The following is a 25,495-nucleotide window of genomic DNA, read 5'->3' as shown; positions in this document are numbered from 1 at the left end:
CTGGGTTGACATTGCCGCAACAGTGTTTTTTACATAAAACTGAAGGTAAATTTTACATTTTTCATGATACCCTAAAATTACTGAGTCAACTAGTATGAAGATACATATATTTTCCTTTGCTTTGTACTTGATTGCCTAAATTTACAGTGACAGCGTAGAAGAGAGCCCGGTTTACCGCATCCCATGTTGGGAGACAATAGACTCTTTCTGCAAAGGGCCAGATGAGGGGACTGTTTTAGGCCCTGCAGGCCACTTGCGGTCCCGGTTGCAGCTGCTTAACTCTCCTGTTGTTTTGTGGACGTTGAAATTCAACCTCATATAATGTTCACATCACAAAATTGTCACCCACCCCCCAACAACTGAAAAATACAAAACCCATTCATTCTTTGGCTTTGCAGACCATGCCAAAATGGGCAGCAGCGCATTTGACTTGAGAACCTAGTTTGTCCCAGCCTGCCCCAGATGACATTCGATGGAGTCAAACGTATCCCATTTTTCCTTTAGTGGAATGTGGTGATTAACAGAGGGGCAGTCCAGTGGGACCACTTGCCCTTGGGACATGAATGACCTTTTTGTTGACTTAGTTTCCTCATATGAAAAATAAGGGAATTTTTTTTCTTTGTACCTCACCTTCAGGAGATGAACTAAGAAACTGGATGTAGAACATGTAACATGTAGTCCGTAGCTTTTAGCTCTTGTTATTTCTTTAATTACTGATGAGGTCACACAGTTTCTTCATGTGCTCATTGGCCATTTTAATATTTTACTTGTTCTTTTAGGACTTCCACAATCATATTTATTATTACTTATATTTTGATGCAGTACTTTATGTATTAAGGTTATCAACCTATTGCCAGATGTTTAGTGATTTAGTTTGTTCATCTGTTTGCCTTCTGGTTTTGTAGCGGTGGGTTTTTTAAAAAACAAAATGATCTTCAGTTTTATGTATTTCAGTTATTGAAGAAACTATTTCAATTATCTCAGTTATTGAGGTTAAATTCAATATATTTATCTTCTCCATTGTTTTCATTTTTATAAAAATGTTCTCATACTAAGGTCAGATGATATTTTCCTATATTTTCAATCTGGTTGTTTTGTCATTTCACATCTGAACTATTTAATTTTGGAATTATATTTTATATATGACATGATATAAACTTCTAAATGTATTTTTTATATAGATTTTTACAAATCAGTTCCATGTTAATTGAATAGTTCTTTCCTCCCCACTGCTTTCAAGTGCCACTTTTATCAGACTCTTAGTAATTTGGTTGCATGGAATTGGGTCAGAAAAACATTTTTTTTTTAAATTTTTATTTATTTATGATAGTCACAGAGAGAGAGTGAGAGGCAGAGACACAGGCAGAGGGAGAAGCAGGCTCCATGCACCGGGAGCCCGACGTGGGATTCGATCCTGGGTCTCCAGGATCGTGCCCCGGGCCAAAGGCAGGCGCCAAACCGCTGCGCCACCAGGGATCCCAGAAGAACATTTTTTAGGGGCACTTGGTTGGCTCAGTTTGTAGAGCCTGTAACTCTTGATCTCAGGGTTGTGCCTCTGAGCCCCATGTTGGGTGTAGAGATTACTTAAAAATAAAATCTTTAAAATAATTTTGTTTTTCAACAAGGCTGTCAATATGACACTAATCTCTGGCCTTCAGTATTAGTACTTTGTCACAATATGAAGCATTCATTTTATATTACTTTAAGGATTTTTATCTATCTTTTAATTGTGATAAAAAAAACACAGCATGAAGTTTATCATCTTAACCATTTCTCAGTAGAGCTAAGTATATTCATTTGTTGAGTAATGGATCTCCAGAACCTTTTTTCATCCTACAAATCAGAAGCTCTGTACCCATTAGACAACAACTCTCCACTTCCTCCTCCCCTTGCTCTGGTAACCACCATTCTACTTTATGTTTCTATGAACTTGACACGTTAGATAACTCATATAAATGGAATCACACAGCATTAGTCTTTTTGTGACTGGCTTTGTTTAACCTAGGATAATGTCCCATCTTTGGAACTTCTTAAAAACATTCTTGTCCCCCCCTCCTTTTTTTTTTTTTTTTGTATCTTGCTAATTCTGGGTGAAATGTTTTAAAATCTAGTCTCTTGATCTGATGGGATTATGGATGTGCTTTATGCCTTGTAGCTTTCATATTTAACTTAAAAAGCATACATATATTTTGTAGGAAAAAGATGCTTGCAAGAATACTGTTGGTCATTCAGGCTGTTTCTGCTGATGTCTTGTGGTTGGACCTGCAGCTAGCTGATCGACAACCCTTTTCTGGCTCACTGATACAACCGTTGCTTACCAGGTCTTCTCTGGGTAACCCAGCAGAGTACCAAATCTGATTATCCTGTTATCAAAATTTGGTTTAATCTAACAACCACTTTTATCAAGTACTTTTAATTGTTGCAACATATTGCTGTGATTGGACATTTAATTATTCCAACTTTTGAAAAAAAGATATGATCTGCTTGAGCAGGAATTTTCAGCAAACCGAAATTAATAAGAAAAAGCAAAGCCATAATTAGGATAAAACACTTTTTAAGATGAACAAAACACTTAAAAACACATATAAAGAGTTTTAAATCTATCCTCTCATGTGCCCAATTTCCCATTATGTGAAAGGAATCAAAGAACACATTAACTACATAGCTTTGAAAAATAGATACCAGTTTTAAAAAATTAAAACATACAAATTCATTGTATAACATCAGGAAACTGAACACAAACTAAAAGGGAAAAAAAATTAGCCAGAGTCAACTATTGTTAACATATGAGTAGATAGCTTTACAAATATGTGTGTTGGTAAATATAAAATAGAATCATTCTGTACTTACTGCTCTGTAACCTCTTACCTGTTTATCATTCTTTGTGTTCTCATCTAACTTGTGGATCCATGTCTCTTGCCCCTTTTTCTTCCTCTCTAGTGATTTGGTAAAAATCAACTAAATTTTCTTCTTCTTTTTCTCTTTTTCAATAATTCATTTTGCTGTCTCTCCATCCCCCACCTTGAGAGTTTTGGGTTGGGTTTGGTATGGTTAAGATAATTTAAATTTTTTTGTCCAGATGTACAACATTATAATTCGGCATCAGTGGGTACTACAAAGTGATCACCACTACAAGTCTAGTTACCATCCTTTCCATATAGGTGACCCCCTTAATCCGCTTCACCCGCCTCTTACCATCTCCTTCCTCTCTGGTACACATTCGTTCTCTGTGTCTATGACTTTATTTATGTTTTCTTTGTTCATTTGCTTCATTTTTAAAGATTCTACATATTAGTGAAATCACATGATATTTGTCTTTGTCTGATTTATTTCACTTTGCACGATACCTGCAAGGTCCATTCATGTGTTTGCAAACGGCAAGATTTCACTCTTTTTTATGACTGAATGCTATTCCTTTGTGTGTATATACTACATGTTCTTCATCGATTTGTCCACCTGTGGACTTTTAGGTTGTTTCCATTTCTTGGCTATTGTAAATAATGCTGCAGTGAACATAGGAGTACATATATCTTTTTGAATTAGCATTTTTGTGTTCTTTGGGTAAATATCTGGAAGTGGAATTGCTGGATCATATGGTAGTTCTAGTATTAAGTTTTTGAGGGATCACCATACTGTTTTCCACAGTGGCTACACCTATTTATACTCCCATCAGCCATGCACAGGGGCTCCCTTTTCTCCACATCCTTGCCAACACTTGTTATTTCTTGTCTTTTTTATAAGAGCCATTCTAACTGGCGTGAGGTGATGTCCATTGTGGTTTTGGTTTGGATTTCCATAATAATTAGTGATGTTGAGTATCTTTTCATGTGTCTGTTGGCCGTCTTTGTCCTCTTTGAAAAAATGTCTATTCAGATCCTCTGTGCATTTTTTAATTAGGTTGTTTGGTTTTTTGTTGTTGTGTGAATTCGTCATATACTTTGAATACTAATCTCTTTTTGAATACATGACTGGCAAAAATATCCCTTTCAGTTGGTTACCTTTTCATTTTGATGATGGTTTCTTTTGGTGTGCAGAAACTTGATAGTTTGATGTAAGCCCATTTGTTTATTTTTGCTTTTGTTTCTTTTGCCTTTAGAGTCAGATCTACAAGAATATCACTAAGACTGACGTTGAGGAGCTTACCACCACATTTTCTATATGTAGAAAAGCTAGAGACTCCACCATAAAGCTGTTAGAACTAATAAATGAATTCAGTAAAGTAGGATACAAAAGTCAACATATAGTAATCTGGTATTTCTAAACAATAATAACAAATTATCAGAAAGAGAAATTAACATTTAAAATTGATGCATTTACAATTACATCAAAAAGAGTAAAATACCTAGGAATAAATTTAACCAGGGAGTTAAAAGACCAGTACACTGAAAACTATAAGATGCTGATGAAAGACATTGAAGAAGACACAAATAAAGGGAAAGATATTTTGTGCTCATAGGTTGGAAGAATCAATATTACTGGAATATCTATACTACCCAAAGCAATCTACAGATTAAATGCAACCCTTATCAAAATTCCAAAGGCATTTTTCACAGAACTAGAACAAATAATTCTAAAATTTGTACTGATCCACAAATGATCCCAAATAGCCAAAGCAGTCTTGAGAAAGAAGAACAGAACTGGAGGTACCCTGCTCTCTGATTTCCAACTATGCTACAGAGTTAGAGTAGTCCAAGCAGCATGGTATTGGCATAAAACCAGACACATGAATTACTGGAACAGAATTGAAATCCCAGAAATAAACTCACACATGTATGAACAATTTATGACAAAGGAGCTAAGAACATGCAATGGAGAAAGGATATTCTTTCATAAATGGTGTTGGGAAGCCGGACAACTCCCGGCAAAAGAATGAAACTAGACCGCTAACTTACATCCCACACAAAAATTAACTTGAAATAGATTAAGTATTTGAAGGTAGGACCTAAAACCACAAAATTCCCTTCAGTTTTTTAATCCGCCTGGTTGTGTGAATTTGTGTGTGTGTGTGTGTGTGTGTGTGTGTGAGGTATAATTGTAAGTTGGCCCCTTCCCCAGTTTTCTTAAAATAATTTAGAAAACAGTCTATTTCTTCTCCATTGATTTGTGATTTTTGTTTTATCATGTATGTATACAGAACATTACTTCCTGGGAAGTTGATAAGTTTATCCTTGAGAAGATGTATCTATTCTTCAAGTACCACATTGATCTTATTTTTTTAGCTTGAAGATAGGTTATAAGGACTGATAAGTCATACTTTCTAGTCTTTCTTTTGCTTTCAGTTAGCTTTCCTATGATTTATTATTCCCAGCCGATGATTCTTAACCAGTGTCATCATGCCTCAGAATTATCTGGAAAGCTTTGGCTACACGTATGCAGCCTTTGTAAGCTATTTTAGTAAGTGTAAGGTGAGATGCACGCATGTGCCCTGAGAAAACTCTGATGGATTCTGATATATGTCCACGTTTAAGAACCACTGTTCAGTGGCATTAGCATTGTTCCACTCAATTCTGCTCTACCTTGAAATTTTTAGTAGAATTGCATTAAGTCCACCAATTAATTTTAGAAGAAAACATTTTTATGGTATTTAGTCTTGTCATACTGGGTAACAACATTTATTTCCCATTGTTGCATAATTGTACTTACTGCTCTCGGAAAACTTTTGTTGTTTTTCTTTGTCTATCCCATACATTTAAAAAATATCTTATTTATTTATTTGACAGAGAGAGAGCACAAGCAGGGGTAGAGGCAGGCCAAGGGAGAAGCAGGCTTCCCACTGAGCAAGGAGCCCCACCCGGGGCTCCATCCCAAGAGTCTGGGATCATGACCTGAGGCCGAGGCAGATGCTTATCCAACTGAGCCACCCAACCACCCCTCCCACACATTTTTTATTAGAGTTATTCCTACATATTTAGGTTTGTTTTCTTTTGCTTTGTGAATGGGCATGGCTTCCTGTTTGCTTCCTCATATTTTTTTGTTTTTGTGGGTGTGCAGAAAAGTTTTTGTGGGAGAGAGGGAAGGAATGTTTTAATTGTAGGGCAGCGTTCTTGACAAAGTTTCTGGAACTTTATCTTAGTTGAAATGGGCCTTTTTCAAAATCACCTTGTAGTAATAAAAATAGTAATACAAAAAATGGAAAAAGTGAGGCAACACATGAATTGACTTAAGATCTAGAGAGACAGGGGATTTTCTGTGAATTGAAGACTGTTCAATTTACTTTCTCATTGAAACCTACCTTAACTATGTGATCTAAATTTGCAGACCTTTCCCTATAATTCCTGATCCTTTGCCCTGCTCCTTTTTTTTTTTTTTTCCCCATAGAACTTCTTATTGTCTCACATATCAAATATCTTACTTAAATAGTTCCCCCTCATTGTCTGAGCCCACCAGAATTGAAGCTTCACTGGGCTGGGATTTTTAGAACAGTGCCTGGAACGTGGCAAGTGTTCTATAAATTTTCGTTGAATGGATAAAACTTTAGTTGGAGTAAAGTCAAGTATTTAAGTGAGGGTTTCTGAAAATAGTGACCTAGTTGTCTGAGTAACGGTGAGAAATCTGTTCTGCTGGAGAGTTTAAAACTTAGCCAAATGAGGCTTTTTCTTTGCAGAGGATTCTGTAGGTATAATGTGCAGTAAGAAAGCAGCCCTTCAGCTGAGAGGTCAGTGATTTATATTTGAATATGTGAGGAACTGGGGATGCTGTTTTTCATGCCCAGGCCCTGTTTAGCATGTAGAGGCCTTCTGTTTTCTTTCAGAAATGGCCAAGAAGCTTAGCTCCTCTTTCATTTCCCCTACAAGAGAGAGGTCATTGAAGTTATCTTTCTCCATTTTTAAAGATGAAAATAAGTGGGTGAGAAAAGTTGTTTTGCCAGATTAGAGATGAATGTGGAACAGTTCTGTTTATTTCTTCTGTGGGCCTATCAGTGAAAGGTCATCTGCCACATTTCTGTCTGCCCTTGGGAGACCTGCAGTCCTCTCGTCTGCAGGAGGAACTGTGTTAATTGTGACTCAGCCACTTGAAGGGCATCGTGCCATCTTGGGATGAGCAGACTGGATATCTGCTTTATATACGTGTATATGTGTGTATTACCGTTTCTCTCCTGGTAGTAAATATAAAACAGCAATACAAATCAAGCAGCTTATAATAAAAAATAACATTTCAGTACGTAAAAGCTTAGTTACACTTAAGGAGAAGATGGAATGAAGTGTTCGGAAGCACCTCTTGGACACCCCCCACCACCACCACCAGATGGGAAAAGTTCAAGGAAGAAAGCCCACATCACAGAAAATTAAAAAGGAGACTTAAGAGGATTGCCTTTTAGCTTCTCAGCTGCCACAGGTTTTTTTGGTTTGTTTGTTTTTTAAGATTTGATTTGTTGGGGATTCCTGGGTGGCTCAGCGGTTTAGCCCCTGCCTTCAGCCCAGGGCATGATCCTGGAGTCCTGGGATAGAGTCCCCCATCAGGCTCCCTGCATGGAGCCTGCTTCTCCCTCTCTCTCTCTTTCTCTCTCATGAATAAATAAATAAAATCTTAAAAAAAAAAAAAGATTTGATTTGTCTTCCCCTTTAATTCTTGCCTATCACTCCTCAGCAGGCTCCTTGATTTTGCCCTATACTTGTGTTCATGTTTATGTTAGATGATAATGTTTTCTGTGGCACACAGCTTGTCTTCTACTTCATAATGCCCCAGAGCATTCTGTGCAGTGTTTTAAACAAGAAGCACTCAATTAATGTTTGCCTCACAAGTAAAAAAGAGGGAAAATTAAGGTTTCAGGAAGGAGATTGTAGTATGACCAAAAATTATATTAAGGAGTTACAATAATCAAAACAGGCATTTGGTCTCTCTGGCATTTAGAGGGAGATGAAAACCGGGCTCCATATGAATGGGTAAAATGAGTTTGGGGACTGCTCAAGTAGATTACTGTGATCGTTTCCTTCCAAAGCCTGGTCTGTGGCATTTTTGTTCCAGAGGAAATTCTAGTCCTGTGGTGATTTAATCTTGCCAAATGAGAAACCTCTGAAATGAGTCATTCTCATTTTCATCCACTTTGTTTTCATATGAAAGATCACACAGGCAACTGACCCGAATGAATGAAGCTTTGCTTTCTGATGGGTTGGCACTGACAGTTTTCATAGTTTGTCCTTGTCCTGGTTCCCGTAGTAATATTTTGTGAGTGGATGCGGTACAGGGCAGGTTTATAGTGTATGCGTGGAGGGAATCGTTTGTGGGAATTTGAATCAGGCAGTCCCTTCTACCCAGAGATCTTTTGATAGCATGGATCCAAGATCAGATTTATGTGTTGTGGACTTGTCACGAGAAGAACCTTGCTCCTTTCTGGGCCTCCAGCTTGACTTCCATAAAATGAAGGAGTCAAATGAGGTAATCTGTAAAGCCAAGATGCTCAACCCTATAATACCCAGGGCCTCTTTTTTTTTTTAAATAACATTTTGTAGTACCCTCTTTAGTACCATGAAATGAAATTCATATATATCATAACCTGCCTGCATGTGTAATTAAAAAATATATAGATAAAATCCCTGTCCTATAAAAAAACAATGCGAATTAAATAATTTGTATTGAAATACTATACATTTTAATATGTAAATGTTTAGTTTCAGTTGTGCAGGAAGACATAGGAAGTATCCAGAAGCCTGTGCCTGTCTGTAAAATAACAGGGTATGTGGTGGCTGTACACAAAGATTGATGTTTTTGTTGTCTTGGGCACTCAGATACTATGAATGGCATCGTTGGTGATGTTATTTTTCCGGAATGATGAGCAACTCTTGGCAGAGTTCCAGATCAAACAAAATAATGTCTTCTCTTGATTTATGTAGTTTCAGTTCTAAACACAGAAGTTTTTAACCCATACAAAAAATGTTGTGTGTCTGTATAGAAACCGGAATGAGGTTCTAGGCTTAGACAATCATAAACAAGTTTGTCACCATTGTGGTTCATGGGACATTTGAAGGTTGAGTAGGATATGGTGCAGTCCTTCATTAAGAGGTAATGTCTTATGCATTGCATTGCATGATGTATTTCTGGACCTGGCCTGCTAGTAATGCTGGTAGCCCACTTCTCACCCCAGCCCTGATGACCAGATATCTGCATTGCCCTCTAGGGGACTGTATTGTCCCCATGCTCAAGGACAGGGATTCTTAACCTCTGTACTTTTAACATTTTGGGTCAGGTAATTCCTTGTTGTGTGGGGCTGTATTGGAGGATATTTAGCAGCATCCCTGGCTCCTACCTACTTGACACCAGTGCCTTCCCCTAGTTGTGATCACCAAAAATGACTTCTGACATTACCAGTATCTGTTGGGGGGTAAGATTACCCCAGGTTGTGAAGCCCTACCCTGAGGTTTTTACCTGTTCCAAATATCTGTCATTAAAATAATATATTGGTATGTCTGGGTGGCTCAGTGGTTGAGTGTCTGCCTTCAGCTCAGGTCATGACCCCGGGGTCCTGGGATCTAGTCCCATATCAAGTCCCACATCCCTGTAGGGAGCCTGCTTTTTCCTCTGCCTGTGTTTCTGCCTCTCCCTGTGTGTCTCTCGTGAATAAATCAATAAAATCTTTAAAAAAAATCTATTAATACAATATTCGTTACTGTGGATAAAAAACATTGCATACCACACTAAAAGGTATCATTAGTTTTTCTGTCAGACTCAGATAGAAATGGAGGCTTTTGCCAATTTCTCATTCTTATTTTTCTGGTCACTTAACAGAGGGATGATTTTATTGCCTGTCTTTAGAGGGGTGGGAAGTATGTACAGTAGAGGATGATAGATTTCATAGTATGAGAGAAGGAGAATTTCAAGAAAAACTACCTTAAGAAAGCCCTTTGATAAGTAGAAGTTCGTAGAATTCCTTTCTGACAAGTTTGACATTGATGTGAAAGGTTACAAAACTAGAATTTTCGTTCTGCAAGAAATATTAGATATTCTCTGGGTACCTACTCATCTTGCACATGAAAAAAGGACTAAAAGCTAAAGTGCAGTTACAGTTGAGGTTGAACCAGGACTTTAATAAATCTCTTGGGTGTCTCCCCGCCGTTCTTTGTACATTGCCATGTCTCTCAACCAGGCTCTGTTTGTAAAATAGTTCTGGCTTTTTTGCAAGGTCTGTCTCTTGATGGGGAAAAAAAGACAAAAATAATACTTTTCTTTACAGCCTCGATATCCATCATGAATGCCAGGAAAAATAAGTGAGAAGGTTAGCTGTTACATACAGGGCATACAGGGGCTGGTTTTCCTAGATTAACCATCAGTATTTTTATTTTATTTTATTTTATTTTATTTTGTTTTGTTTTGTTTTGTTTTGTTTTGTTTTATTTTATTTTATTTTATTTTATTATTTTATTTTATTAAAATATTTATTTATTTATTTATTCATGATAGACATAGAGAGAGAGAGAGGCAGAGACACAGGAGGAGGGAGAAGCAGGCTCCATGCAGGGAGCCCGATGTGGGACTCGATCCCGGGACTCCAGGATCGCGCCCTGGGCCAAAGGCAGGTGCTAAACTGCTGAGCCACCCAGGGATCCCCATAACCATCAGTATTTTTAATATCAATGTTAATAACAACACTTCATGTTTTGTTTTTTTGTTTTTTTGTTTTTGGACAAGGCCTTCTTCCAAGAACTGTACCTTTTGATGCTTACAGCAGCCCTATGAACTAGACACTGCCAGTAGCATCCCCCTGGTGTAGGTGAGGTGCCAAGAGCCCAAGAAACCTGTGCAGGGTCTTAGGGTTCGTAAGTGGCCATGTGGGGATCTGAAGCCAGGCACCTGCTGCCCCCACGACCATGCTCTTGTCTGCTCCCCTCTCCAGCTACCACTGGCTTCAAGCCTTAAGCCCTGACCCAAGGAAGTAGAGAGAAGTGTCCCATCCGGCTTGTGAAATCGATATTCTTAGGAGCTAAACGTTTGGAGAATTTCAAACCTGAGCACGTTCAGGACACATTATGTTTTCTTCCAAGATTAAATCATTCTTCATGCTTCTCCAACATGTACACCAAAGGTGAACTTCCTCCTTATAGACTCTAAGGGCTTCTTTCATCGTGTCCATATCTGGAGCACAGTAAAGCAGAACTCTGGCCTGAAGTTCAGAGCAGGAAGGAATGAGGATCTGAAATGAAAGGATTATATAAAGTCATCTTCCTTGTTGGTTTCGCCCCTTGTTATTCCCCCAGAGGAAGGAGAGAGGATTTTGAAAACCTTTATTGCAAAATGAGTTTGAAGTAGACGCAAATAATATATGTGATTGACAGCTATAAAAAAAAAAAAAAAAAGAAAAATCTGCCCTTCACTTCGGTAAGACACCTGAAGGAAAAACATCTATGTTTATTGAGAAGTGAATGCAAACCTTTCAAACATAATATTTAAAAATCAAAATAGCATCACAGGGTTTAGAACTATTTCCAAAGTCAATATTAGGTTTGTAAGTGCCAGGTAGGAAAAAGGCACAATCAATTAAGTCTTATATTCCCAATGCTCTCTCTCTTTCTCCTCGATTTTATTTATTAGTGGTAATACTGGTATGGACAACACATTGGCTCCTTTTTTTCCACTTACCTTTTTTTTTCTTTAAGAAATTTGTGAAAAATATTTCCAAAATTTTCATTCTTTGTTACACTCTTCATATTGTCGGTGTGTCTAAATCCCCAAAGGGCTTTCATTTCCAGGTTTTTATTTCCTAGTTGGCAGCAGCCCTTTTATACCTTCGTGCAGATAAAAACGTGGCAGGAAAGTTGCACATCAGAGTTTGTTTCTTTGGGGGATTCGAGGGCAGGAAAGGAAGATGCTCAAATAAAAAATAAGAAAGATTTTCATTCAGTAAGGTCTCAGCTGGTGGTGTATATTACTCAGCTTCTTCATTTGCCTTATGAAGTTAATGTTTAAATTTGTTGTCATGATCAAGAGGGGTCCCACAATATGCAGAGCCCAGTTTGAGATGAGAATATGGGTTGGGTTGCCAGATTTAGCAAATAAAAATAGAGGACATTTGGCTACATTTTTCTTTTTCCAGTGTTATGAGGTATAATTGACAAATGAAAACTGTGTATGTTTAAAATGTACAACCTGAAGTTTTACTCTATGGGTACATTGAGAAATGATCACACAGTCAAGCCAACTAAAGTTTCCATCAGGCCATATACTTTGTGTGTGTGTGTGTGCACGCGCTCGTGGTAAGAACACTTAATATCTATCCTATAAGCAAATTTCAAGAATACCAGTCACAGTACTTTGCAAATCAGGAATCACCTACAGAACTGAAAAAAAAAAAAACAAAAAAAAACAAAAAAAAAAAAACAAAGCAATCAAGCCCTGCATTTATTTGGTTTAGGGTGTGGCAGGGCGTTTTATAAAACCTCCCCATGTGGTTTTGCACAGTAAGGTTGAAACACTAAAATGTGGTCTCTGGCCCCGCAGCATTAGCACCACCTGGGAACTTGTAGGAAATGCAGATTCTTGGATGCTTTTTGAGTCCTGTTGAATCGGAAAGGGGGATGGGTCCTTTAGCCTCTGAGGTACAGGTTCAGGGGGTAAGAAAATGGGACTAAGAACTGGAGCAATGAATATAGGGATGAAGGCAGGTGACAGATGCAGGACACATGTCAGAGGCAGAATTAGTGGAATTTTGTGATGAATTATTGTACTGAGGTGATTGAAGGGAAGAGTGGAGTGAAAAAATATAAAGTTTCTTTTTGAGTTGATGAGATGGTATGTAATTAAATAAGGTAGAAATGTGTTTAGAAAGCGTAAGCTTGAGAGAAAAGATAAAACTATTGAATATGAGGCAAATAGAAATGTGTTTAGAAAGTATAAGCTTGAGGGAAAAGATAAAATTATTGAATATGAGGCAACCTTAACCATTCAAGAGATGTCTTACCTAGTCGAAAATTTGGCTCCAGAACTTTGAACACCAATGGAAATTAGGGTGATGTTGGGAGTTTTTACCATGGTAGTTACATTTTTAAACTCATTCATTTAGAAAGTTACATATGTACTAAATTATTTTTAAACATGTCCATTTCATTTCAGATTGAACCAAAGATGATGAATTTTAAACACATCTATAAACTCTTATATTTGGATTATTTACATGAAGTTATTTTTAATCATTAATACATTACAGGGCACCTGGATGGCTCAGTGAGTTGAGTCTGGCTCTTGATTTCTGCTCAGGTTATGATCTCAGGATGGTGGGATCCAGTCCTGTGTTGGGCTCCACTTTCAGGGGGGTGTCTGCTTAAGATTCTCTCTCTCTCCCTCTGGCCTTGCCCTGCTCATACACACTTTTCTATAAATAAATAATTCATCTTAAAAAATGGAATCTGTAGACTATATTAGCAAAATTATAATAAAGCAAAAGTTACTTTTTATAAGTTTACATTATTCCAAATTGATGGGTCAGGCATACATGAAACGTTCATTTTCAGAGAAAGAACTAAGATAGGAAAAACAGAATTCTTTTTGCAGCTCTTAATGCAAGGAGGTGGTTGGTGTCATGAGGAAGCCCAGAGGTTCTGGAGCCAGACTGTGTTCCACCCACTGACAGGAGGTATGACCTTGGATACTTAAACTCCCTGAGCTTCAGTTTCCTCATCTGCAGAATGGCTTAGCTGGTTGATAGTACCCCCTTTTTTTTTTTTTAATTTTTATTTATGATAGTCACAGAGAGAGAGAGAGGGAGAGAGAGAGAGAGAGAGAGAGGCAGAGACACAGGCAGAGGGAGAAGCAGGCTCCATGCACTGGGAGCCCGATGTGGGATTCAATCCCGGGTCTCCAGGATCGCACCCTGGGCCAAAGGCAGGCGCTAAACCGCTGCGCCACCCAGGGATCCCTGATAGTACCCTTTTTGTAGGGTTTTTGTAATAAGCATTTAATGAATTCATACTTGTAAAAATATTTTGGAAAGTGGCAAGCATTTAGCTAGCAATCATCAAATGTAAGCTCTTACTAATCTTGAAAACGAATTTCCTCACTCTCTATTTAGTCTTACTTTGTACTTTCTAGATTGTTGCTATGGACAGTTTCTGAGTCTTATTTCTGTCAATTTTATGAACTTCGGAACATTGAAGGAAATGGTTACAAATGAGCAAATTGCTAGCAATTAAATTCTGAATCATTCATGGGGACAATGTAGAAGTATCCCGATAACGTAGTGTAATTTCTATATATATGGACACTAGAACTTGCGTTTCAGGTTAGACACATTTAAGTTTGTTACCTACAAGTTGAGGGTCAGGAGGACCTAGGCTCCACATTCTTTACAATTTTAAATGTATTTCATTAATCTTCATTCTGAGTAGTCAGTAGCAAATCAATAATTCACTCTGAACAGGAATAAGTAAATTACTAGTCTTTCAGTGCATGGTATAAAGGTCAAGAATATATTGTAATAATTTCTACATCGAAAGTTATGTGAGAGAAAGCTACCAAGCAGAGTGTGATTATAATTAGGCATAATAATGATAATTCCCTGCTGCAACATTTGACCCTTACAGCACAGTGAGAAGAAGGCAGCACCTCTGGAAACAGAAAATCATCTTACTCTTACATCTGAGATTTGTAAATTAAGGCTGCTCATCACCACTCTTGAATTATAATCTGAATTTCCCTTAAAATCTGCCCTTAGTTTTGAAATCATTCTGCTGATGGGAAGGCCAGAGAGAAATGCTTCATCTTCAACGTTTTACTTATCCTTCTCAAAAATAGTTTTATGATTTACATTTTTCAATCCATTTGAGGTAGGGAGCTGGCAGGAGAAGAATAGATATAGTGCTGGGTATTTGTTTGTCCAGGCCCTACCAGACCCACAGAGCTCTTGTGACTTGGCCATATGCCCAAGTAGATCCTAAATATAGCTCTCACTAACCTGTGATACTTGGAGTTCTTGTGCTTTTGGAATTGCCCATGGTTGGACAGACTTCCTAGGCTCAGTAAAAACTACGGGAGAAATGCCACATTATGGTCTAAGCGCCTAAAGTCAGACTGGACCAGATCCCACTCACCTTTACTTCTAGAAGAGAACTATTGTGCAACTCTAATCAAGGAAATCCAAACTCCTGGTGCTCTTGGGGGGCCAGTAGAGTATGGCTTCTTTGGTGAATAAATGGAAACATATAGAGCTTTGCAATTAAAACTAATGTTGGATATTCTCAGGAAATATTGGTTATTTCCAATATTTATTTATAGCCTCCCATCTAAGGAATTGGAGTTCTCTTAAGTCCTGATTTGGCGCAGATAGTGAGTGCATAGTTGGGATTTATTAAATGATGGATGTGTTACAGATATTTCAAGGTTATTACTATCATTGATGACCAGTTTGGCAAAATGGGTTCTTTGTTGATTTAAGAACTAAAATTGTATCACATCTTTGAAAATTTTTTGTCCTTCCTTGCTGTAAAAATATTTGAGGAAAGTCTTATCCTATTTCAGTTACTTTGTATTTCCACAGCTCTGACTGACTTTAGTGCCAATCACTGGACCCTAGTAACAAAAATCATATATTTAATGTCTTGAATGAGAAATGAACAGATATGAAATAATTTTCTTTTATAACTTAATCACATAATTCAGCTTGCTTCATATTGTTTGTTAACAAAGTGTGACAATTTATGTATTAAAGATAAAAATTTATAATAAGGAACTGCCCACATACTTTACTTGAAGGGTAATTACCCTTCATATACTCCATAATTCACCAGCTTTGATGAAGGTGGCAGTGAGTTATGATGGTCTTTACCTTGTCAGAAGGACTTTAATAACTTCATCATGCCACTGGTGTCTTAAAATTATGGATTGTATGCAAGGCATAATAACTCTCTTTCTTTTTGATAGAAACTACATTTCTCTTCTCAAGTGGTCAGTAATTCACAGGAATTCAAAAATGGCTTTGTATCTCTAGATTATATTTCCATTCACAATAGTGATGAAGTGCTTTACTTATATTTTCATAAATCTAAAAACCACTCACATACTAATGTGAGTAGAATTCTTGCATATTAATTTTTTTTTATATATAGCGGAATCCTTTTGTAACACCACTGAAGACTGGATAGTAATATTTGTATTATGGGCCAGCTGTGTTACATCTGGTTTTTTTTGGTGGTATGAAATGAAATATTGTGTTGAGGGAGAGTCACAGTTTGATCTGAAACATACTACTTTGTTCTTGCTCCATTTGGATACTGGAATTCTTCCTGTTAATTAACTATTAGCTTAAAATTGTGAGCATTGTGGTGGTATTATTAAAATATGTATGTGTTATTTGGAAGTGGGAGATGAGACTGTGTTAATAGTTGAAGGGGAACGTGTCAGCTACAAGAACAGAAGGGCTTGGTGGCTAAGTGTGCTGATAGTTGACCCTGAAAGGCAGAGGATCCAAGGTGTGGGGAAATAAGGGTATTTATAGGCGACATCACCAAAGTGATGCATTTTGCTACAGAAAAGTTGGCTAACACTGGTATTACCAGGAGATTTACCTTTAAGTCCTAAGTGTGAAAAGCACTTTTATTTTTAGTTTGTGTTTTTAAAGTATACAATGTAAGACAACAAAATAGCTATTTTGCGGTTAAAAATTCAGTATAGAGGGGTGCTTGGGTGGCTCAGTTCGCTAAGTGTCTGACTTCATCTCAGCTCAGGTCTTGATCTCACAATCTCAGGGAGATCAGGCCCAGTGTGGAGCCTACTTAAAAAAAAAAAAAAAAAATTCTGTCTAGGTACCAAATTTGATGATACTGATTTTTTTTTTTTTTTTAATTGAGAAATAGGGACATTTGGGTGGCTCAGTTGGTTAAGCCTCTGACCCTTGTTTCGGCTCAGGTCATGATCTCAGGATCTTGCAGCCCTTCCTACCGCTCCCTCCTCAGGGTGGAGTCTGTTTGAAATTCTTTCCCCTGCCTCTCCTTCCCCTTTTGCTCCTCCCCCTGCATGTTCTCTCTCTCTCTCAAATAAAAATCTTTTTAAAAAAATCAAAAGATATGTTTATTGCAAGTTGGAATTTCTGAAAGCAAAACTTGTCTAGCAATTCCACTTCTATGTATATTCTCAAAAGATTAGAAATCAGGGACTTGAATACATATTTGTACATTGGTGTGCTTAGCAGCATTATTCACAATAGCCAAAAGGTGGAAGTAAACTGAATATCCATTGATGGATGAATGGATAAAGTGAGATATGCAATGCATATTACTCAGTGTTAAGAAAGAAATGAAATTCTGAGACATGCTAACATGGATTAACATTGAAGACATGATGCTAACCGAAAGAAGCCAGACATAAAAGGACAAATACTGTATGATTTCACTTAGATGAGGTACTTAGGTAGTCAAATTCATAGAAACAGAAAATAGAATAGTAGTTGCCAAGGGCTGGGTGGAATGGGGGCAGAGAATGGAGAATAATTGTTTAATGATACAGAATTTTGGTTTGGGAAGAAGAAAAAGTTCTGGAGATGGATAGTGGTGATGGTTGCACAATAATGTGAATGTATTCAGTGCGACTGAACCGTACATCTGAAATTGGCAAAAAGGTAAATTTTGTTATGCATATTTTACTGTAATAACAAAAGCAAAACTTACTAAAATGGTTATCATAAAGTAATAACACAGTTCCAGTTAGAGAATAAACTAACAATAAATGTATAAGGGTTAGCTAATTATTCATATTCATAAATATTCAGTAGTCATTATTAGACTGAATTTGGGGAAGTAAACTCTTTGTCTTTTATATGATCTAGGGAATGATTTGCTCATACCTAAAAATATTTTCTTTCAGTACTTGGCAAGATTCATGGAACATGGAAGATGCTCAGTAAATATTTGTTGATGGATATTTGTTTATTCAGGAAATTATAGTCGTATCTTCATGTGCAAAATAATCAGCATAACTGTTACTTGTAAAGCCTACTTATAAGCTCAGTGAACAGATAGAAAATATAGCCTTTAAAATCTAGACAATAAAAAATGGAGTGTACAAAATACTAGGTTCTGGGGACTAATGTATGTTAGTTATTATAAAATATGCCATGAATTTTTGTTGATATTAAAAACAGTTTTAGTATTATTATCTTGCAGAATGGAGAGTTCTCTGCCTGAAAGACTGCCTCTAGGATCGATAGTGCTATTATCTTCATTTTATAGATGTGCAAAAATCACTGTGGGTCCTGAAGCCATTTTGGTGCTTCTTTTACTAAGACAATAGCTTCATTTAAGCCTGTGGTTCTTATGAGGGTGACTTGATTATTTTCCTGGGAAGGAAGCTAAGTGGTAGTACAGGAAACCTGTCTAAATAGTGCGGTATTGGGTTATAGGACACTGCATATGGCTGTTTTTGCCAGGTAGAGAGTTATACCACCCTTTTCATTTCTGTGGGCAAAGAGTCGATTTTAGTCTTTTACAGGAACATTTTTTTCATCATTCTGAACAGTATTATTCTAGTTAACAGAAACTATCACATACATAGGAACTTAGAGTTTTATTTTTCTGAGTAATAATGTTCCCCCCTCCATTGTTTCTTGAATTACATTAATTCATTAGGGAGCATTGGCAAATCCAAAAAAAAAAAAAGAAAGAAAAAAACACAAAGGTGACAATATTTTTTAAATTACCCATATTTTACCATTCAAAGATAAACAGGGATGCTGTTTGTTTACATGTCAACAATTCTGTACTGCGCATATGCGCACGCATGAACAGAGATTCAACACTGGGAGACATAAAATTAGGATTGTAATGATCACTCTGTTTTATGTAACCTGCAATTTTTTTTCCATTGAGCATTGGATAGTGAGCACTTTCTCATGTCACTGACTTTTCTTGTACAGCTTCTTTCCAAGTAACCACATTGCCTTTTATATTATACTTATACCAATTCTCTGTTACTGGGCTTTTAGAATATTACTTTTTTTTTGTTGATGTTATTATAAATGGCGCTATGATGGAAATACTTGGATTAATCTTTTGCCTACTTCTATTTTTTTTTAAATAAATTCCTAGAAGTAAATTAAGTAAAGACGTATGAACATTTTAAAAGGCATTTGATCTGATACGCCAAATCGTCCTTCAGAAAGATTACTGGTTTATACTTCCCTAACACTCTATATGAGAACAGCCATTGCCCATCCTGGAATTGGTTTTGTGTTTTGTTTTGTTTTGTTTTTAACTGCCAATTAGAGAAGTAAAGAATCATAATCATTTATTTTGATTTTCATTGGTGACTTGAGCATTTTTTATCTGATTTGAGCGTATATTTTTCTCCATGTTGTGGTTAATCCTATGTGTTCCTCTTTTCTATTAATAAGACTTATTTATGTATATAAGACATTAACCCAATTTTTCTCTAGTGGATTTTTCTGTTTTCAACACTTTGCCAAGTGTTAACAAGGAAAAAAATAAATTAAAAAAAATCCCTTTAGATAGATTACTTAACTTTGAGTTTTGTTTCTGGATGCAAGATAGAAGTGAATTCCTTTCCTTCAACCCCAGATGAGAAAAACTTCCCCTGTCAATTAGTTGTAAAGCCTTCAGTCTTAAAATAACCAGATAGCTTCAGATAGTTTGTCTCTGAAGGGCTTCGTCTCTGGGAAAGGGTTTTTATCTAGGTGCTAGGAATTTCTTGAAGGAAAGTGCAGCTACAATGAATTTCCATTTGGGTATGCTCCATTACACCAAGTATTGCTGAAACACAACAGCAGTTGACATTTTTGCTGGGTAATATGCAAACATTGAGGGAAGGTGTAGTCATGCTAATAAGAAAGAGAATTTGACTTGCACAGAATCATGTTTCTTCCAACAGAATGTTTAAACAATGCTCTGACTCTTTTTTCCATGAAGGAGATTAAAGCTACTTATTATTTGGGGGGTATAATTTATATTTAAACATGATATGTATGGAATTTAAGAAATTCATTTCAGATATGTGAAAGTTAACATTGGTATGTGTATACACACGTGCACACACGCACACATGGGTTTGTGTGTATGTCGGAGAGGATCCAGGGTGACAAAAGTAATGCCAAAATCATAATGTTGAGAAAAATATGAAAGGTAAATCAAATCTTTATTTTCATAAATTGCTCTCCAATCCAGTAGTGATAAAGTGCACGTGAAAAGACTGTAATGTCACTTTGAAAAAAATATTTACCAGTTTTCAGGAAATGAATGTGTTTGCATAAAACGCACTTGGCAATTACGTAAGTTTTTTTCTTTATCTGTTTATCAAACAGTTGACCGTTAAGGTCTCTTTGGTTGTGCTGGGGCACTTGATATGCAGGCTCTTAAGCTTTCAAAAACATGATACATGAGCACCTACTTCCTGCTGACTGGCATTATGAAGAGTTAGACTAGGGGCAGTGTAATAACCTACTTTGATGGCAAATTACATTTTTGTAATTTGAAATCAATTGTATTTTTTCTCAGATATTTCTCAGATATTCTAGTTAGTGAGCATATAGTGTAATACTGATTTTAGAAGTAGAATTACATGATCCATCACTCAGTGCTCAACATAACAAGTGCCTTCCTTAATACTCATCACCCACTGAGCCCATCCCCACCCACCTTCCCTCTAACAGCCTCGCTTTGTTTAGTTAGTGAAGAGTCCGTTTACTTCCCTCTTTTTTTCCCCTTCTATATTCATCTGTTTTGTTTCTTAAATTCTACATATGAGTGAAATCATATGGTATTTGTTTTTCTCTGACTTATTTTGCTTAGCAAAGTACACTCTAGCTCCATTCATGTCGTTGCAAATGGCAAGATTTCATTCTTTTTGATGGCTGAGTTGTGTGTGTGTGTATATACACACACACACACACACACACACACACACACACACCATGTCTTCTTTCTTCATTCATCAGTTGATGGACATTTGGGCTCTTTCCATAATTTGACCATTGCTGATAAAGCTGCTTATAAACATCAGGGTGCATGTGCCCCTTCAAATCAGTATTTTTGTATCCTTTGGGTAAATACCCAGTAGTGCAATTGATGGATTATAAAATAGTTCTATTTTTAACTTTTGGGAAGCCTCCATACTGTTGCACCAGTTTGCATTCCAACCAGTAGTGAAAGGGGGTTCCCCTTTCTCCACATCCTTGCCAACATCTATTGTTTCCTGTGTTGTTAATTTTAGCCATTTGACAGGTGAGAGGTGATACCTCATCAGGGTTTTCATTTGTGGTTCCCTGATGATGAATGATGCTGAGCATCTTTTCATGTGTCTTTTGGCCATCTGGATATTTTTGGAAAAATGTGTATTATTCATGTCTTCTACCCATTTCTTAACTGGATTATTTTGGGGGGTTGACTATTGAGTTTGGTAAGTTCTTTATAGATTTTGGATACTAACCCTTTATCAGGTATACAACTTGCTGAAATCTCTTCTAAATACATTAGAGGTAGGGGCACCTGCATGGCTTGGTTGGTTAAGTGTCCAACTCTTGATTTTGGCTCAGGTCATGATCTCAGGATCATGAAATAGAGCTTCATGTCAGGCTCTGCACTCAGGAAGGAGTCTGCTTGAGATTCTCTCTCCTTCTGCCACCTCCACCCTATTCTTGCTCTTTCTCTGAAAATTAATAAATAAATCTAAAAAAAATATAAGTACATTAGAGGTACTCTCTATTTAAAGGAGCCCTGCAAACCATAATTTTGTCAAGTGAAGAATTTGTAATATCTAATTACCATTGGTTTAACCTTCTTGCGAATCAGAGTGTAGCTTCACAGTTTATGAGGTTTATGGTAGTCTTAATTTGATCATGAACAGGAAAAAGTATTTTCTATAGCCATCTTAGAGAAAGAAAGTAAAATGGAAGTCACAGGTAGCAAGTAAGTTAGTAGTGCTGCCAAGTGGAGTTTAATGTTAATCAAGAATACAGAAATAATTTAATTTCTCTTAAAAAATCTGCCCTTTGCCATCATGGTTGGTTAGGTCATCTTGGTCCTCATAAGAGCAGAATACAATTCTTTTCATTCTACACTCAAATAATGTTTTAATTCGACTTTTTCCTTTATAGATTATGTAAGATAGCTTCTATGAATTTGTGGATTTTTGTAGAACACCTGATTCTTTTATTTTTTTAAGATTTTATTTATTTATTCATGAGAGATGCAGAAAGAGAGGCAGGGACACAGGCAGAGGAGAAGCAGCCTCCCTCTGGGGAGCCCGATGTAAGACTTGATCCCAGGACCCTGGGATCACGACCTGAGCCAAAGGCATATGCTCAACCACTGAGCCACCCAGGCACCCCTATTCTTTGCTTTTAAAATTCTTAGAGGAAACACCTAGATACGTATTTGAATATCTGTATAAATTATGTCTGAAGTATCTAGGCTTTTTCATTTTTTTTTAAGATTTTATTTATTTATTCATGAGAGACTCAGAGAGAGGGAGAGAGGGAGAGAGAGAGAGAGAGAGAGAGGCAGAGGCACAGGCAGAGGGAGAAGCAGGCTCCATGCAGGGAGCCCGATACGGAACTTGATCCCGGGTCTCCAGGATCATACCCTGGGCTGACGGCGGCGCTAAACCATTGAGCCACTGGGACTGCCCCTACTTTTTCATTTTTAATATTTAAGTCAAAATCTTTTTGTACGTGGAAATTTTTAAAACTTTGAAATTACTGCAAAATCTTCAAAACAGTTGTTGCTGGTTCAATGCAGTATTTTAAACATATTATATATATATAATATATTTAAGTAGATTAAGTATAGTAAATACTGATTTTATTTTAAAGGTCAGATTCAGTGATAGAGTAATATCTTTTCTCATTTGAACTAATAAAAGATTTTTAAACATTTTGGAAATATCAAATGTGTTAATTATAGCAACAATTTTATCCTAGACTTATATACAAAATAAATTCATGAATTTTGTAAATTGATCACAGAGTAGATTATTTTTACATTAAGAATTAAAAACTTAAAAAAAAGAATTAAAAACTTAAATTCAGCAGTATGTGAAACATATTGACTATATGTCGTTGTATTTACCTGAGACTTCCTAGTTTACCAAATTAAATGCAAATTTCTTTCTTAAAAAATTTATTAAACATCATCATTCACTGATCTCTATTGAGGAATTTTAAATAAAATTTATTACTTATCTAACACTTTTGAATTTATAACATCCTCAAAATGGTTTAATTTATCCTTGGCCAGTTAGTCCTTCAGACTCTTAACTTTCTTTTTTATAAGGCTGGTTTAAAAGACCGTTTAAACGTGTTTTACTGTTACTGGTTATATTCTATTTCTGGTATATTGAGGGTCATGAGGACTGCCTATGATCAACAGATCCCATGAAGATGGGAGTGGAGACAGGATACTCACCTTAATAAAGGCCAGGAATGACCCCCCCCTGAAGCAGAGGTGCGATTTGGCAGGTGGAAATGACTATTTTCCTGGAATGAGTTGACAGAGGTAGGTTCTTAACTAATTTGGATTTGGATATATTTTCAACCAACTAAACGGAGGAATTCTTAAATCCAGGATTGAGCAAAGCATTACAAGCATTTTATAAGAAGTGATTAGATTAGGGGGATTTTTCTGTCCTACTTAACGTCAGAGAGAAGATATTAGTATTATTACATTAGCAGATTCTTCTTAATTTGTAGTACTTCCAATGGAAACTTGGCCTAAAAATTTGACTTTTGTAGAAAACTGAAGACATTTTTGATTAAACACGAAATTTAGTGAAATTTACAATTATTTAGTCCAGTTATTCCTCACCAAAGAATTATTATATAAATTAATAAATTATTAAAGATAAAGATAATCAGCTTTAAAAATACATATCAATTGAACGTGTAAAGTGTAACCATGAAAATACTGATGTTGAGTTTTTGCTTAATAACCATGTGCTTCCTAATCTGACACCATTTTTCACGAGAGGCCCAGGTTCACATTTCCACTGTGTTAATTCTTGTAGGTCCTGTGGCTCTTCACAAAATTAAACAGACGTCAGCCAGTTCCTCAAACAGGGAAAAATAAAAGAATAGAAAAGTGGTTAGAAAGGAAGAGGAGTTACATCGCCTGATAGGTTTTCCCTTTCCTCTGTCTACCGCCCTCTTTCTCTGCACATCCTTCCATCGAACTCAATACTTCAATACTATTGAAATTGTTGTGGCAGCCAAGTGAGACAAGAAAAAAATTGTCCAACTGCTGCTTGACCCCCAAGTACTAGCGACACTCAGTTTTTTGACTACCACTGAGAGTTTAAAAGTGCTTATCAGAGCAACTCTTTACTGCCTTAATTTGCGTGTACAGATTGCTGTTAGTGCTGCGACTCTGCTTCTTATCAAGGCTTGCTAGCTAATTTCCTTGTTTATTAGCTAAGTGATTTTCTTAATGGCTACCCTTTTGACAAAAAGAAATCTTAGCTGCTCTGCCAAGAAAAACTGAATTAAAAAAAAGAAACAGAAAAGAAAAACTGAATTTAAAAACTCCTGGTGACAGGGATAAGGAACATCTGTATTCACGCTGCTGCTGTGTTGTTGGTATGGGGGAAAATCTGGTGATTGACCTTGATTCTTGACTGAAGTCACAAAAATATGCATAATTTGGCCTTTATCCATAAACCAAATAGCAACAGTCTCCAGTTAAAGCAGGAAGTCAGCTTCCTTTGTTTTGGGCGTGGAAAACAGAATCTTTTCCGACCTTATTATCAGACGGTTTAAGGAATTTTTTCCTGAAATATTTTTAGAATCTTCATTTTGACAGAAGCATTTTTGTTTGAGTTAATGTTTTACTAACAAGGAGGTATCTTGTTTATATTTGAAGATTTAGAGCCCTCCAATGTTGTGTTTGAAGGATAATTTTTTTTTATTTTTTATTATGAAATAATAAAAGAAAATCCAAATACGTAGTGGCACCAACAAAATCTCTCATGATCTGATGATAGCTTTTGGATTAGGGCCCCTGGAAGGGACACTGGGCATATATATATTTGGGAACCAGTTTAAGATTTCTTACAAACAAATTTAGCATGGCTCTCGTCAATGAGGGTAAGACCACTGGAGCTGAGATCTCGATAGCTGACAGCCTGGGGACCCCACTGACCCTCCAAGGTTGCCCTTGGTCCTCTTCGGCACCAGGTTTATCGGTGAACGTATAGGACTCTTGGAAACTCATCTCTGCCTCTATAGCTTGTGAATCTGACATGATACCAAAATGTGTATTTGCCCATCAGATGTCATCTCCGAGCTTGAGCGGTGAGTTTGGGTGTTTGCAGCCCACACAGTAGAAATCCATCTTTAAGCAAGACGAGAAAAGGTGACTTCCTAGGGTTTAAGGAGAAGTCATCTTGCCCTTGCAAACTGGATTACAATTCTGTTGCCTCTTTATATTGTTTATTAAGCACGCCGCAGTCAGTAAGACTAGAGAGGATAGCAAACAGAAAGAAACAAAATCAAGAAAAAGAAGACGCCTTTGTTTCTATTCCATCCTTTCTTTTGACTGGCCTTGACTTGGGCGTCCTTCGTTTTCTTTCCTGTGCT

At 36.8% G+C, this 25,495-nt stretch overlaps 1 protein-coding gene across 2 annotated transcripts in view; it reads left to right on the top strand.

Annotated features, from left to right (window-relative positions):
* The window catches only part of LOC112654113 (collagen alpha-2(IV) chain-like), a 125,640-nt gene that overhangs the window by 17,466 nt on the left and 82,679 nt on the right, over positions 1–25,495 (top strand). The gene's annotated exons all lie outside the window — the stretch shown is intronic.

This window comes from Canis lupus, chromosome 3 (genome assembly GCF_003254725.2).
Source record: "Canis lupus dingo isolate Sandy chromosome 3, ASM325472v2, whole genome shotgun sequence".
In the NCBI taxonomy this organism is placed as follows: domain Eukaryota; kingdom Metazoa; phylum Chordata; class Mammalia; order Carnivora; family Canidae; genus Canis; species Canis lupus.
The sequence above is the reverse complement of the archived record's forward strand: the minus strand, read 5'-3'. Positions and strand labels throughout refer to the sequence as shown.